The following is a 13,447-nucleotide window of genomic DNA, read 5'->3' on the forward strand; positions in this document are numbered from 1 at the left end:
GGGTACTGGAGAGCCTTTAGCGTTTGTAAGTGGGGAAGGACGAGCAGGTTCCGGCTCTGAGTCGGGCGGAACCCGCAACAGAATTCAGTGCGTCACTTAGCCCCGTGGGGGCTTTCGCACCGGCAGCATCATGCATCTCTGACAGATGTTCTTTCCCTCTTTGTTTGCTATTAAGACACAGAAGGTAAAGGTGGTTGAATTATCTCTTTAATTCTGAGAGGCTTTGGGGAGAAAGTATTCTGTCATTATATTTTGTCTTCATTTACCAAGAAATAAGGTGCTTCCTTCTCTATTCTTTGTGTGCCTATTTCTTTTGTTTTCATAGGGGATATTTACTTTCTTGGCTTGTCACATAAGGGAATATTTTAAAAGGACTGGTAAAAGACAAGTAAAACGGATCTCTATCCATATGTATAAGAACTAAATCTATATCTAGGTAGCATATAGTTAACAAAAGCCAAGCATAAGGGACAGTGGAAGTGGCGTGGAAAGGGAATAATATATGTATGAGAAATCAGCACAGAATCGGCCTTTGCTATTGATACTGAGTCAGAGCCCAAAATAGAAGAGTGGCTGGTGCAACGCAGCCGCCAACCCTGCACAGCCCAGGCCTCTGATGCCGCACTCCAGAAACAAGCCCAAGGCTGCCACCTCCTCAGCTGCTGCTGTTGCACGTTTTAGGCTAATGAGTGGAAGAAACTCCCTGAGGGTTTCTAGGTGCCAAACCAATAAAACACCCTTCATTTTATCGAATGCCTCCCTGCTGAAATAGACATTCAAAAAATAAAAAATCCCTAACACTTCAGCTCCTGGAAGAAACAGGCACAATGAGAGAGACCTCTCACTCATAGCTGCTTCTGTCACAAGAATGTGACACGTGTGGCAATCAAGAAAAAGCATCATGTCAGAGCCAGAAGCATTCGGGCTTGGAAGTCAGGTGGTGCTATGTTCAAATTCTGGCTCAGCCACTTGAAGACAGAGGAACAAAAATTAGGAAAAATTATCTTGCTCCCTGTGACTTGCACACAGAAAGGAAAATCCACTGGGAAACCGACTAAACACGGTATCTCTCAGACCTAGAGGCCACACCCATCCTTCTGTCCTTGTAAGCCACATCTCTCTGCACCTGTCACCCTGCTCCAAACATACCAGACTCTGCACATCCCCCTCCCTGAGCTTCCATAGCATGCCGTTGATTTCTACATCCATCTTCAATTTCCTTTATTGTGATTCTTAACTTCTTCTTGTCTCACTGCTAACTTAGGAATGATAAAATTTTAAGACGAAAAGTCTCAAAACAGCCATAAACAAGTCATGAATATTGACAATACAATCACAGCTCCAGTATAATATGCCGTGGTGCCTATAAAAACACCCACGGTGATTGCATTCTTCATCTGGACACCCCTCAGCACTGTTTTACTGTTTGAACAGAACTGTTTGCTGCCTGCTTACCCTCTTCCGTGTGCCCAGGGCAAATTTCTCCTAGGAGTCAGTAAACTGGACAATCTGATTATGGCCCTGGTTTGACATTCTGCCTCACCTATTTCATTTGCTGAACACGCATGGCACCTGCTTCTCAATCACATTTCTCAGACTAAGACCTTCTCAGTCTAATTCCATCTGAATGACATCACAGGGACAGGTTGCATCCTCAGATATAAGTGTATATATAGCTGGATCTAAAATCGGTGGCTCACTGGGAATGTTGAACAGCACTGTGGTTCAAAACCACAAGTTTACGAATTTGTCTGACTGCCTCACAAGACTGTCAAATCCTTAAAGGGTCTTGGGAAAAGTGCTTATGTCTTGTTCACCACTGAATGTCATGTGCTGAGCACATGTCCTGGTCTTCTCTTCCCTTGCCCCCTGCAACTGTAGATGACCTGGGCATCAAAATAAGGCTTGCCTGGGTCCCTCGGCTGAAAATACAGCCTGCTTGCTGCTAGTCTCTGCACTTTGGACAGGCTTACTGCTTCCTCCAGCATGTGCCAGCCAGGAGAACAGCTGTGAGCCTGTCGGAGCCGAGAGGAGCTCTGTATTTGTCCACCAATTGTCTGTACTCCTGGGGGGTATGGCTCACTGCACCATGCGCAGCCTGGTGGGAGTTGGGGAGACAACAGGAAGAAAGGTTAAATGAATAGAAGAGTTGGTGAGACAACAGGAAGAAAGGTTAAATGAATAGCAAGTGTGCTCAGGACAGAATAGAAATAAACTGGGCAGGGAGTTGAGTGGTGACAGGAACAGTTACCTGATGACTAATTGAGGGGAAAGACAAAAGCTGTGATACTGAAGGACAAGGAGGAACAACACATGGTATAGGTAACTGCTGTGGTTGCTGAATCTATCCCATCAGGCGATTTTATTTTATTTTATTTTATTACGTTTTATGGTGTTACTTATTGGATTGTGCACTGAGTGTGATGACTCAGATGGTTAAGAGCCAGATGGTCTTCTACCATATCTCCATGGGAGTCCCCAGAAGGGCAGAAATTTGAATTTTAAGGCATTTTCTGTTACCATAAAACTTAACTTTTCTTATTTTTTTATTTTGTTTATTTATGCTTTTTACAAAATGACAAGCGCAGATTGTAAATATAAATGTGCAGTCTGATGAATGTTGACAACTGTGCCAACCCATGTATCCTGCACTACAAACAAGATAGAAAATATTGACATCAGCTTAGACAGTCCCCTTGTGCTCTTTCCCAGACAGTCCCACCCACCACTCCCTCGAGCAACCACTCTTCTGATTTTCATCATGGTAGGTTAGTTAGCCTATCCTAGTACGTCATAGAAATGCAATCATATAGCATATGCTCTTTGTTTCTGGCCTCTTTTGATCAGCATGATGCTTTTGGGATTTTTTTTCATGATTTATGCATCATTTTTTCATAAAATACTAACATATAACACATTTCTATTGCTGAATAGTATTCTATTGCAAATATACAAAATTTGTTATCCAAACCCTCATATATTTGCTCATTTTCTAATTGAATTGATTGGTTTGGTCCTATTAGATTTTGACAGTTCTTTATGTACCAATCCTATATTGACTATGTGGCCTGTAGATGTGTTCTCCCATCACATGGCTTAGCTTTTCAATGAGGGCTTTCACATAGCAATAGTTTTTATTTTGATGCGGTCCAGTGTTTCAGCGTCTCCTGTTATGGATTGAATATTCTGTGTCAAGTCTAAAAACTCTTCACCTGCCCCTAGATTCCTAAAATTTTATCCTGTTGGGTTTTTTTCTAAAAGTTTTATAATTTTACACGTTACATTTATGTCCATGGTCCATTTTTGGTTAATTTTTAATGAGGTATAAAGTTTAAGTCAAGATTTATCTTTTTTGCCTATGAATGTTCAAGGTCTCCAGCACCTTTTGTTGAAAAAGCTATAATTTATTTGTTAAATTATTTTTGCACCTTTGTCAAAAACTAGGTCAGCATATTTGTGTTGGTCTATTGCTGGGTTCTCTATTATATTCTGTTGATAACTGTGTTTATTTCTCTCCCTATGCCTTTACAAATAAATGGTAGAATAAGCTTGTCTATTAAGTAAATACATGTATACATACAAAATAAATAACCAGCCTTACTGGGATTTTGACAGAAATTGCATTGAGCCTTTATATCACTTTTAGGAGAATTGGAATTTTTATTGAGTCTTCCAAACCAGAAACACAGTAAATCTCTCCATTTACTGAGGTCTTTTTAAATTTTTTTCATCAGCATTTTGTAATTTTTAGCATGTAGATCCAGTACCTGTTTTGTTAGGTGTATACCCTAGTAGTTTATTCTCTGGCATAATTATAATGGTATTGTATTTTTAATATCAGTTTCACATGTTACTCATATAAAAATGAGATTCATTATTGTGTGTTATTCTTACTGAACTCACTTAGTTCTAGGAGGGTTTCTGTTTTTGTGTATTTCTTGGGATTTTTTACATAAACATTAAGACATCTACAATCAGAGAAAAGTTTCATATATTCCTTTCCAATTTGTATGTTGTTTTTTTTTTTTACTTATTGCGATATTATCTATACTAATAAAAGGGTAATATGCAAATTGGTCATGACACCCTCACAGTCACAACCGGATATGCTAATTAGTCCATCACTAATATGCAAATTGACCATCACTCTAACACACAAGATGGCTGCCCCCATGTGGTCAAAGATGGCTGCCACAAGATGGCCTACAGGGGAGGGCAGTTGTGGGCGATCAGCCCAGCATGGGAGGGCAGTTAGGGATGACCAGGCCAGCAGGGTCAGGTGAGTGGTTAGGGGGTGATCAGGTAGGCAGACAGGTGAGCAGTTGGAAGCCAGCAGTCCCAGATTGTGAGAAGGATGTCCTACTGCCCTTGAGGGGTCCCAGATTGGAGAGGGTGCAGGCTGGGCTGAGGGACATCCCCCCCTCCCCAGTGCACAAATTTCGTGCACTGGGCCTCTAGTGTTGAATAAGAGTAGTGAGTGAACATCCTAACCTTGTTCCTGATTTTTGCTGATGGTGTTCGAATAGTTTCAAAGGAATTCCCCTTCAATGTAGGGGAGGAATGGGCCTACCTGGGCTGCCTCCATTGCTAGCTTGGGAGCCAGGAAATACTAATTCTGGGTTACCTTCTTCTGTTATGTACATAAGGCCTGCAAGATACCCTGCCATTGTGCTGTTTCTCCTATCTGGAGTCCCAAACCAGTGTGCCTTCTTCTTACCAGATTTCAGAGTTTCCTTTGGCTATCTTTTGAGTTATTTCCAGGGTCAATAGTTGTAGGGATGAGCAGGGAGAAACAGGTCTACATTATCTTCTTCAGGTGGGAAGTAAAATGTACCTTTAAAAGAGAAATTATTTTTGGTTTTCAACTGCCCTCTTTCTGTGTTTAGTAATTCTAGGGCCAAAGCCATTGTTACAATAATCATTTCCAGACATTGCTGATTTGAGGTACTAGCACAACCCCCAACTTTCTTCTGGGACTAGGTGCCTGGATCTAGCTCAGAAGCAGATGGTGAGGATAAGGGGTCAGCAGGTGATTGTTTTGAAAAAAAGAAATGAAGTCACTCAACCACCACCACATGCATAAATACCTTCATTTAAATGTTGTATATTATATTGCCTTCTTTATCTTTCCCCTGAAGGCTTATTGTAAAATTCATCTTAATTGGATTTAATATGTCCATAAGACAAAAAAAAAAAAAGGTAGAGGGGATTATCAAGGGCCTGATCATACCTCTTTATCCAAAGCTTTAGATAAATTTTCCCAAAAACTGAGTAATGAGAGCCTCTACATTAAAATTCAGATTCAATATTTTAAAAGCATATCATAAATCAAAATCATGCATTGAAATGAATACAATGAAATTTATTGGGAATAAGGGTAAAATCTTTTATTTAGGTACAAAGTGTTCATTAATAAATACATAAATAGGGAAATGGTGTAACAATAGTTTATTTGTAGGCAGAATAAAGAACTTAATTACTATGACTTCAAAACTATGGGAACCTATATATATAAAAGCCTAAGTGACCATCACATCTGAACGGATGACTGAACAGGCTGCATGGGGCAACCAGGCTGGCAGGGGCGTTAGTGAGGGACAACCAAACAACTGAGCAGCAGGCTGCAAAGATGGCGCTGCCCATAGCCAATAAGGAGGGAATATGCTAATTGACTGTCACACCCTCAAAGATGGCAGCACCCACAGTCACAAGATGGCCAGCAGGGGAGGGCAGTTGTGGGCAATCAGGCCAGCAGGGAGGGCAGTTAGGGATGAACAGGCCTGCAGGGGAGGGCAATTGGAGGTGACCAGGCTGGCAGGGGAGGGTAGTTAGGGGTGACCAGGCTGGCAGGGGAGGGCAGTTGGGGGCTATTGGGCCAACAGGGGGTCAGTTAGGTGTGGATCAGGCTGGCAGGGAAGTGGTTAGGGAGTGATCAGGCAGGCAGGCAGGCAAACGGTTGGGAGCCAGCAGACCCAGATTGTGAGAGGGATGTCCAACTGCCGGTTTAGGCCTGATCCCTGTGAGGTCCCAGATTGGAGAGGGTGCAGGCTGAGCTGAGGGACAACCCCTTCCCCCAGTGCACAAATTTCATGCACCGGGCCTCTAGTCTTAATATAAATATCAGAGCCAGGGGCAAGAATTAAAGACCCTTCATGCTCTGTTGTAGTCTTTCTCAAATTTTAGTGTGCATGCTGATTACCTGGGTACCTTGAAAAAATGAAGCTTCTGATTTAGAAGACCTGGAGAAGGGCTTGAGAGTCTTCAGTCTAACAACTTTCAGGTGATGCTGGTCCTGTTAGTCAGTGGACCACACTGTGAGACTTTACTGTGCAGGTCACTTTTAGGAGATATTCACTTATGAGCCAGCAGCACATCTTAAGAGACTCATTGAGAAGTGGACTTGTAAGGCAGGATAGAAGTTATCACATAGTTCCATGAGTCACAGTAGAAAAGTCAACCCTTCATCCACTAAGAGCTCTTTCAAATTGACAATATAAACCATCCAAAGACAACAGGTAAACAGTTGAACAACAACAAATCACACAAAACCCAAATACAGATAACCAATTAATATTTGAAAAGATGTTTGACTTGAGTAGTGATCATGGCATGCCAATTAAAACAACAGTGTGATATCATTTTGCTCCTGAATAGGCAAAGTTTAAAAGCTTGATAATATCCATCCTAGCTGGTGTGGCTCAGTGGATAGAGTATCGACCTGCAGACTGAAGGGTCTCTGGTTCGATTCCAGTCAAGGGCACATGCCTGGGTCGTGGGCTCAATCCGGGTTGTGGGCCTCGATCCCCAGGAGAGGGTATGCAGGAGGCAGCCAATCAATGATTCTCTCTCATCATTGATGTTTCTGTCTCTATTGTTCCCTCTCCTTTCCTCTCTAAAATCAATAACAGTATATTATTTACAAAAATAAAAACTTGACAAAATCCAATGGGAAAATAGGTGTTGTCATACCCTATTGTCATATTGGTGGAGCATGAAGTACCACAGTCTTTTTTAAAAGTAATCCAGCATTAGCTATTATAATAAAAAGAGTGCACATATACTTTGACTCCATAATTCCACTTGGAGGACGTCTTTGCTGATGAAATAAACCTAGAATTAGGGCTATACTCACAAAGATGCTTATTGCAACATCATTGAGAAAAACTCTGCATGTTCACCCACTAGTGATAGACTATGTGCCCTGTGCAATGTTAGAGAGAACTTGCTATAAATTCCTGCCTCCCAAGGGTGGAATGATAATAGAGGAGGCTTCTTACACCAGAATGCTCAGTCAGAGGCCATCAGAAGTGCTATTTAGGAAATCCTGTGGAGGCAAGACATTGGTCTGCATGATTTCCAAGTTTCCTTCCGACTGTAAAATGCTCTGATTCTATCCACGGGGCACAGTGACCCTTAATGAAAGAAAGAAGAGGAAGGGAGGTGAGTTGTCCTCCCCATTTTTTGTCTGCTTTCCTCGTTGTATAATTGGGACTTTGGGAGCAGGTTTAAGAGCTGGAATATTTTCATCGGCATGTACAGAGGCCACAGACTCAAGCTGTTTCATTTAGAGACATAATACACGAAGAAAACTGGTTATTGGTTTCTCTGTCCCTAATTGTTGAAACGAGGTCCCTATTTCAGGAATGCCTCCTTTATATTCACAGTCACTAACGGAAAGTGACTAATTTGTGACTGTGCAGGGACACAGCGACAAACACCCTGAGCATATGGATAAGTGACTCTCTGTGTGTCTAAGATCAATGGAGCCTGACGCCTGCTGCTTTGCCCAAGCGTGGGCCAGCATAAATGCTCTCCATCCGGAAAGGGAGCCGGCATCCCATTACACACGGGGATGGGGTGACGCCTGCATTTCCCTTCTCACTGGTTTGCACACTGTGACGCTTCCTCAGAGGTGCCTCTGGGCCCAGCAAGCATTTGTTTAAAATAAGTTTTAATAATTATTTTTTAACAATTTAAAGAGTTATTTTTAAAACTGTAAATAGAAACTAACCAGCAAACACATTCAAGGGTGATGGATGTATGCCAAATTTTAACATTTGATTGTCTGTTTAGAAAGTAAATATCAATGTCAATGCTTAAGATGAGTTCATATAAAAAGTACTGTTTTGCTTGTTCTATGGTACATTATAATATTTCATTTGAAAAATAGAATATTGCACTGCTATAATGTTTTATAATCACTGCGCCAAATAACAAGTTAGGAAAGATGGAAAAGTAAAAGTGCAATGAGTAAAGCCTGAGAAGTTACTATTAGAATAATTAATTCATATGTATCTCAAATCTTTAAATAGTCCTCACTTCCTTCAGAACATTCCACCTGAACACTAAAAGCTCTTTATTCCACTTTAGAACATTTAAACCTATTTTGTTTCTTTTCAGAAACTGAGATAATGTTCATCTTCCCTCATTCTTAATGTTTTACTGTCATTTTAAGGGAGAGGAAATTGGACTGGGAGTTGGAGCTGAGTTGAATGTTGGTGGCAAGGGTTAATGTGATGACTTGCATGACTGTTTCTGTTCAAAGGGAGGGGGTTCTTCTCAAAACACTCAATTCTTTTTCTATTACAAACATATTTTGAGAAATTAAATGAACCAGGAAACTTTCCAGCTCAGGGTCTGGAGTTTGAGCACCTAGGTTCAAATTCTCGGTTCCCCATTAGTACCATCCTTAGATGTGAAATTGAGAAGGTTCATCCCTATTTTGTAAAACTACTGTTTGGAATTCTCTGGTATTCTTTAGACGGCCTCTTATTCTAAAAAAAATAACTTTGCTTTCTAGCCTGCTTTCGCCTGCTTGAATAATGAGGAAGATAAACTTAGCTGTCTGAACTTGTAGGCCAGAGACTAGATACGCCCATACTCTCAATGCCATGCCAGGTGCATTTTTTAATTGGATAGAACTGTGTAGGTTTCAGGGCTACCAGCGAGATAACCACTAAGCACACATGGGGCTGGCTCTTTCATAAAAAGGGAAGTTCTGCTTGTAGCTCTGCTTAGAATTTGAATTCATTTTCTCTAAGCCGACAGCGGTGAGTAAAGTGTGACTCCAAACTCTCTGAGCATTGTTGATTTATTCCGGTTCTCTGTAACAAAATAAAGAACTACCTGGGAAGTTCTATTAACCAAATTTTTAGAAAGTAGTGTAATAATTTGACAATAATTAAATGTCTTTTCAAAAATAAGAACAGTAGCTAACATGGAAAACTTCTGTGTCAAGCACTACTTTAGGCACTTTCCATACACTGTCTCATTTATGTCTCACTAGCTCCCTATAAAGTATATGCTTTTGTTATTCCATTTTACAGATGAGGAAATTGAGGCTCTACAACAGTGGTTCTCAAGCTTCTGGCCCTTTAAATACAGTTCCTCATGTTGTGACCCAACCATAAAATTATTTTCGTTGCTACTTCATAACTGTAATGTTGCTACTGTTATGAATTGTAATGTAGATATCTGATATGCAGGATGGTCTTAGGCGACCCCTGTGAAAGGGTCCTTTGACCGCCAAAGGGGTCGCGACCCACAGGTTGAGAACCACTGCTCTACGAAGTTAATTATCTTCCCCAAGGTCAAACAGTCACCAGGTACCAACTAGCTCTTTGAGAACTAATAAGAAGACAGGTCAATAACTTCTTGAGAATTATCTTTCGTTTCTCCCCGTGTCTAGAAATAACTTTTTTATATCTGGTTTTGATAATTTGAGATTATCAAGAAGAATTATAATATCAAGAAATACTATAATATAAATGAGTCAAAATTTGCTCTGCTGTAACAGAAATGTTATATCTGCAGGTAGACGAGGAGGTCACATCTCCTAGCCTGGAAGTTGAATGTCATACTAAGCAAATCAGAGACAAGATCTTGCCGCAGCAACAGTGTGGTGAGGAAGGCCACTCTTCTGGGTAAGTTATTAATCTAGTAACCAGCTGACAGAAGGCTACAATTCATGAAAGCAACCATTTCCTGAAGGCTCCCACTTCCATGATAGCCCTGACCCTGCAATCAGGACCACAGTGAGGAAAGAAAAGCTGCTGATCCACACAGTACAGGCACATATCGTTTTATTATATGTGGCTTTATTGCGTTTCACAGGTGATGTGTGTTTTTCTTACAAATAGAAGGCAAGACCTTCCACCAGCAAAAAGATTACTGCTTGCTTTATTGCGATACTGGCTTTATTATGGTGGTCTGGAACTGGAACCACAATATCTTCACAAAGTATGCTTGTAAGTAGTTCCAGTATAAATTACATACGTACCTACTGCGTTAATCAGGGGTTAATGCAGAAAAGATAGAGAAGAGAAATAAAAATCGTTACTATTCATCAGGTGTCTACTCTGTGTTAGCCAGGCACCATGTTGAGCCCTCTCTATAAGTTATCCCATGAAAACCCCAAGTGAACACCCTCAGGTATTTTTTATCTCCATATTACAGATAAGGAAATAGAAGGTGAATTAGACTGCATAACATGTTCAAGATCACCAAGGTAGGAAAACTGCCTTCAAACCCAGGTTTATTAGGTTTAAAGGCTAGTCTTTCTACTTCTTCAAGCTGCCTCAGCTATTACTGAATGTTATTTGTTTCTATAATTGCTATGGTTATTTAAGCAATAGAGTTTTGTTTGCAGAAAATAAGACCCTCATTTTCAATTCACCACTTCAGCTAGGAAGGTTTGTAAAGTAGTTCTTAGCTCTGAAAAACAAAATTCACCCATTAGCAGCAACTTCTTTCAGCTGCAGGAGCCATTGCCTCTGTAGCTCAGAAGGTCTATAGCAGGTGCTTGAGGTCTGCAATCCTACAGAGCAAGGAAATAATGCATTCGGTCATTCCAAGGGTAAAGAGCCAGGATTGAGTGGTTCACTGGGAGAATGGATGGAGACTTTCCGACTGGGAAAAGGATAGTTATGTTGGTAAGAATAGGAAGGAACAATAAGAAATACTATTTCTTGAATAGTTGTTACTCCTCAAGTTGGTAAATATTTTGAGTGTCATCTCTGTGAGAAGTGAATTGATGAGGCACAGAAGGAAAATGATTGTTTCTTTGTTTTTAAAAAGGCATGTGACTTAAGCAGAAAGAGGGGTAGAAAGTGGGTAACTAATAAGAACATTAGACAAATGAATCATGATAAATAATACATTTACTGACAACTTCAGTGCCTCAAAGATGTTCCAAGGGCTTTTAATTTCAAGTGATAGTCAGTTGTATTCAAGTCCAGAAGAAATGGCTGGTTGGGAAACGTTGAAGATTGTTAAAGTCCCAAGACTACCAAGGTAAGAGCATTCTTTATTTTTTTCTAATTGTGCATGGTATTTAAATAAGGAACATTATGGAAGTTCTGTTTTGCTGTTTCAGAAGAGTCTTTATTTTCATGAAAAGTAGTCTTTCTTACAGATAATAGTTCTTATGGGAGCACATATGCAAAGGGCCTGGCATAGTGCTTACCTCGGTGTAGCTCCGCTCTCTCTTCCCGGTTGGAACTCGAGCTGTTCAGACTCATTGCATGATCCTGCAACACCTGGGTGTAATTACCTCGGCTGGAATCACTTCAGAGGAAATAATAGCTTCTAGAGCAGCGGCTCTCAACCTGTGGGTCGTGATCCCTTTGGGGGTCGAACGACCCTTTCACAGGGGTCGCCTAAGACCATCGGAAAACACATATATAATTACATATTGTTTTTTGTGATTAATCACTATGCTTTAATTATGTTCAATTTTTAACAATGAAATTGGGGGTCACCACAACATGAGGAACTGCATTAAAGGGTTGCGGCATTAGGAAGATTGAGAACCACTGTAGAGTGATATTTCTTTCATTAACCAAAAGCTTTACAATTAAAGTAGCTATTATAGCCCATGCTAAATTCATATTTTCTTCATAAAAATAAGGTATCAGTTCACCAGGTTTTGCCATTTGGATAACTATAGTGGTCTCAGTCAAATTCTGTCGATGTAGATAAGAAAAAATAAAGGTGTTTTTTACCCACTGGATGAAATTACAGTGAGGTGGCTTGAAAAATGATTTATGTTCAGATCCCAAGAGAGTAATCAATTTACACTCCGAAGCATGAAATTTGATTGCCCTTTTCTCTAATGTAAAACACCATGTACTACAATTTATTGACCATAAAACTACTCATCCATAGTCAAAGCATTTCTTTTATAATTTCTCTATGCAATCTCCAGAGAAAGGATTGATGTAAGATTGATCAACTATTTACTTCATATAGAGAAAGCCCCACCCACCCTTTTTCAGCTCTGCACAAAAGGGAGGCCTCCATAAATTGGTAATGGAGTTGTGCAGTTCAGTTTCATAACTTATTTCATTCAAATGCACAGTGATTTTTTAGGCCTCCAGAATAATTAGTCTTCCCACATACATATTTTTTATTCCCTGAGTTAAAGTTTGACATTTTTCTTTTTCAGCTTTTTAAGGTTATTGCTACAACTACCCTGCCTTCCAAAGACATTTTCATTCAGAAAACAATTATTTCACTTACATTACTTTAGAGATAGTACACTTCTAAATAAGGTCAAATTCTCTTTCTATAAATAAATGTATATTCAAATGTCTCAAATGATGCTTATATTACAAGGATTGATAGACTAAATTGCCAAATGTTTAATAAACTTTTCAAAGAGGTTGAAGAAAGGTGTTTGGATTTTATATAAGTAAATATTTTCATAAAATTTTTCAAATTTTTTATAATTTGAATTTGAATAGGAATATAATTTATTTTAAATCTCACAGCATATCAATGCTTTCTCTTCAAAAACTGGCATGTATAAGATTAGAACATTTACATTTGTTATTTTCAAAATGCTGGAATTTTGGGAATTCCTTTCCTCTTTCAAAGAAATTACAGTGCCACTGAGCTTATCTTAAATGCCACTTTCTGCTTTATGTAAAGTCATTTTTATATTTTCCTTTAAGTTTATTTCCATTTAAAAATGAAACATATCATTTATAGTCTCCAAGTCAGCATTCATTGACTGCTGGACAGAAACAGTAACAGTTTCTAGAGCAAAAAATCTTAGTCATAATCTGAGAAGAAAAGGATATTTTGTTTAAGGCCAAGTGATTCTTTTTTTTTTTAAATATTTTTTATTTTGTTAGATATTACATATGTGTCCCTGTCCCCCCACATCACCCTCCCCCCCCCCCTCCCCCCCGTTGTCCGTGTCCATTGGTCAGGCCTCTATGCCTGCATGTAAGTCCTTTGGTTGCTCTTTCCCCTTTACCCTCACCCTCCCCTACCCTCCCTCAAAAGCCCGACAGTCCAATCAATGCCTCTCTGTCTCTGGCTCAGTCCTTGTTCATCAGTTTATGTTGTTCATTGTATTCCACAAATGAGTGAGATCATGTGATTTTTCTCTTTCTCTGACTGGCTTATTTTGCTTAGCATAATGCTCTCCAGTTCCATACAT

Source organism: Myotis davidii, unplaced genomic scaffold, assembly GCF_000327345.1.
Source record: "Myotis davidii unplaced genomic scaffold, ASM32734v1 scaffold44, whole genome shotgun sequence".
NCBI lineage: Eukaryota > Metazoa > Chordata > Mammalia > Chiroptera > Vespertilionidae > Myotis > Myotis davidii.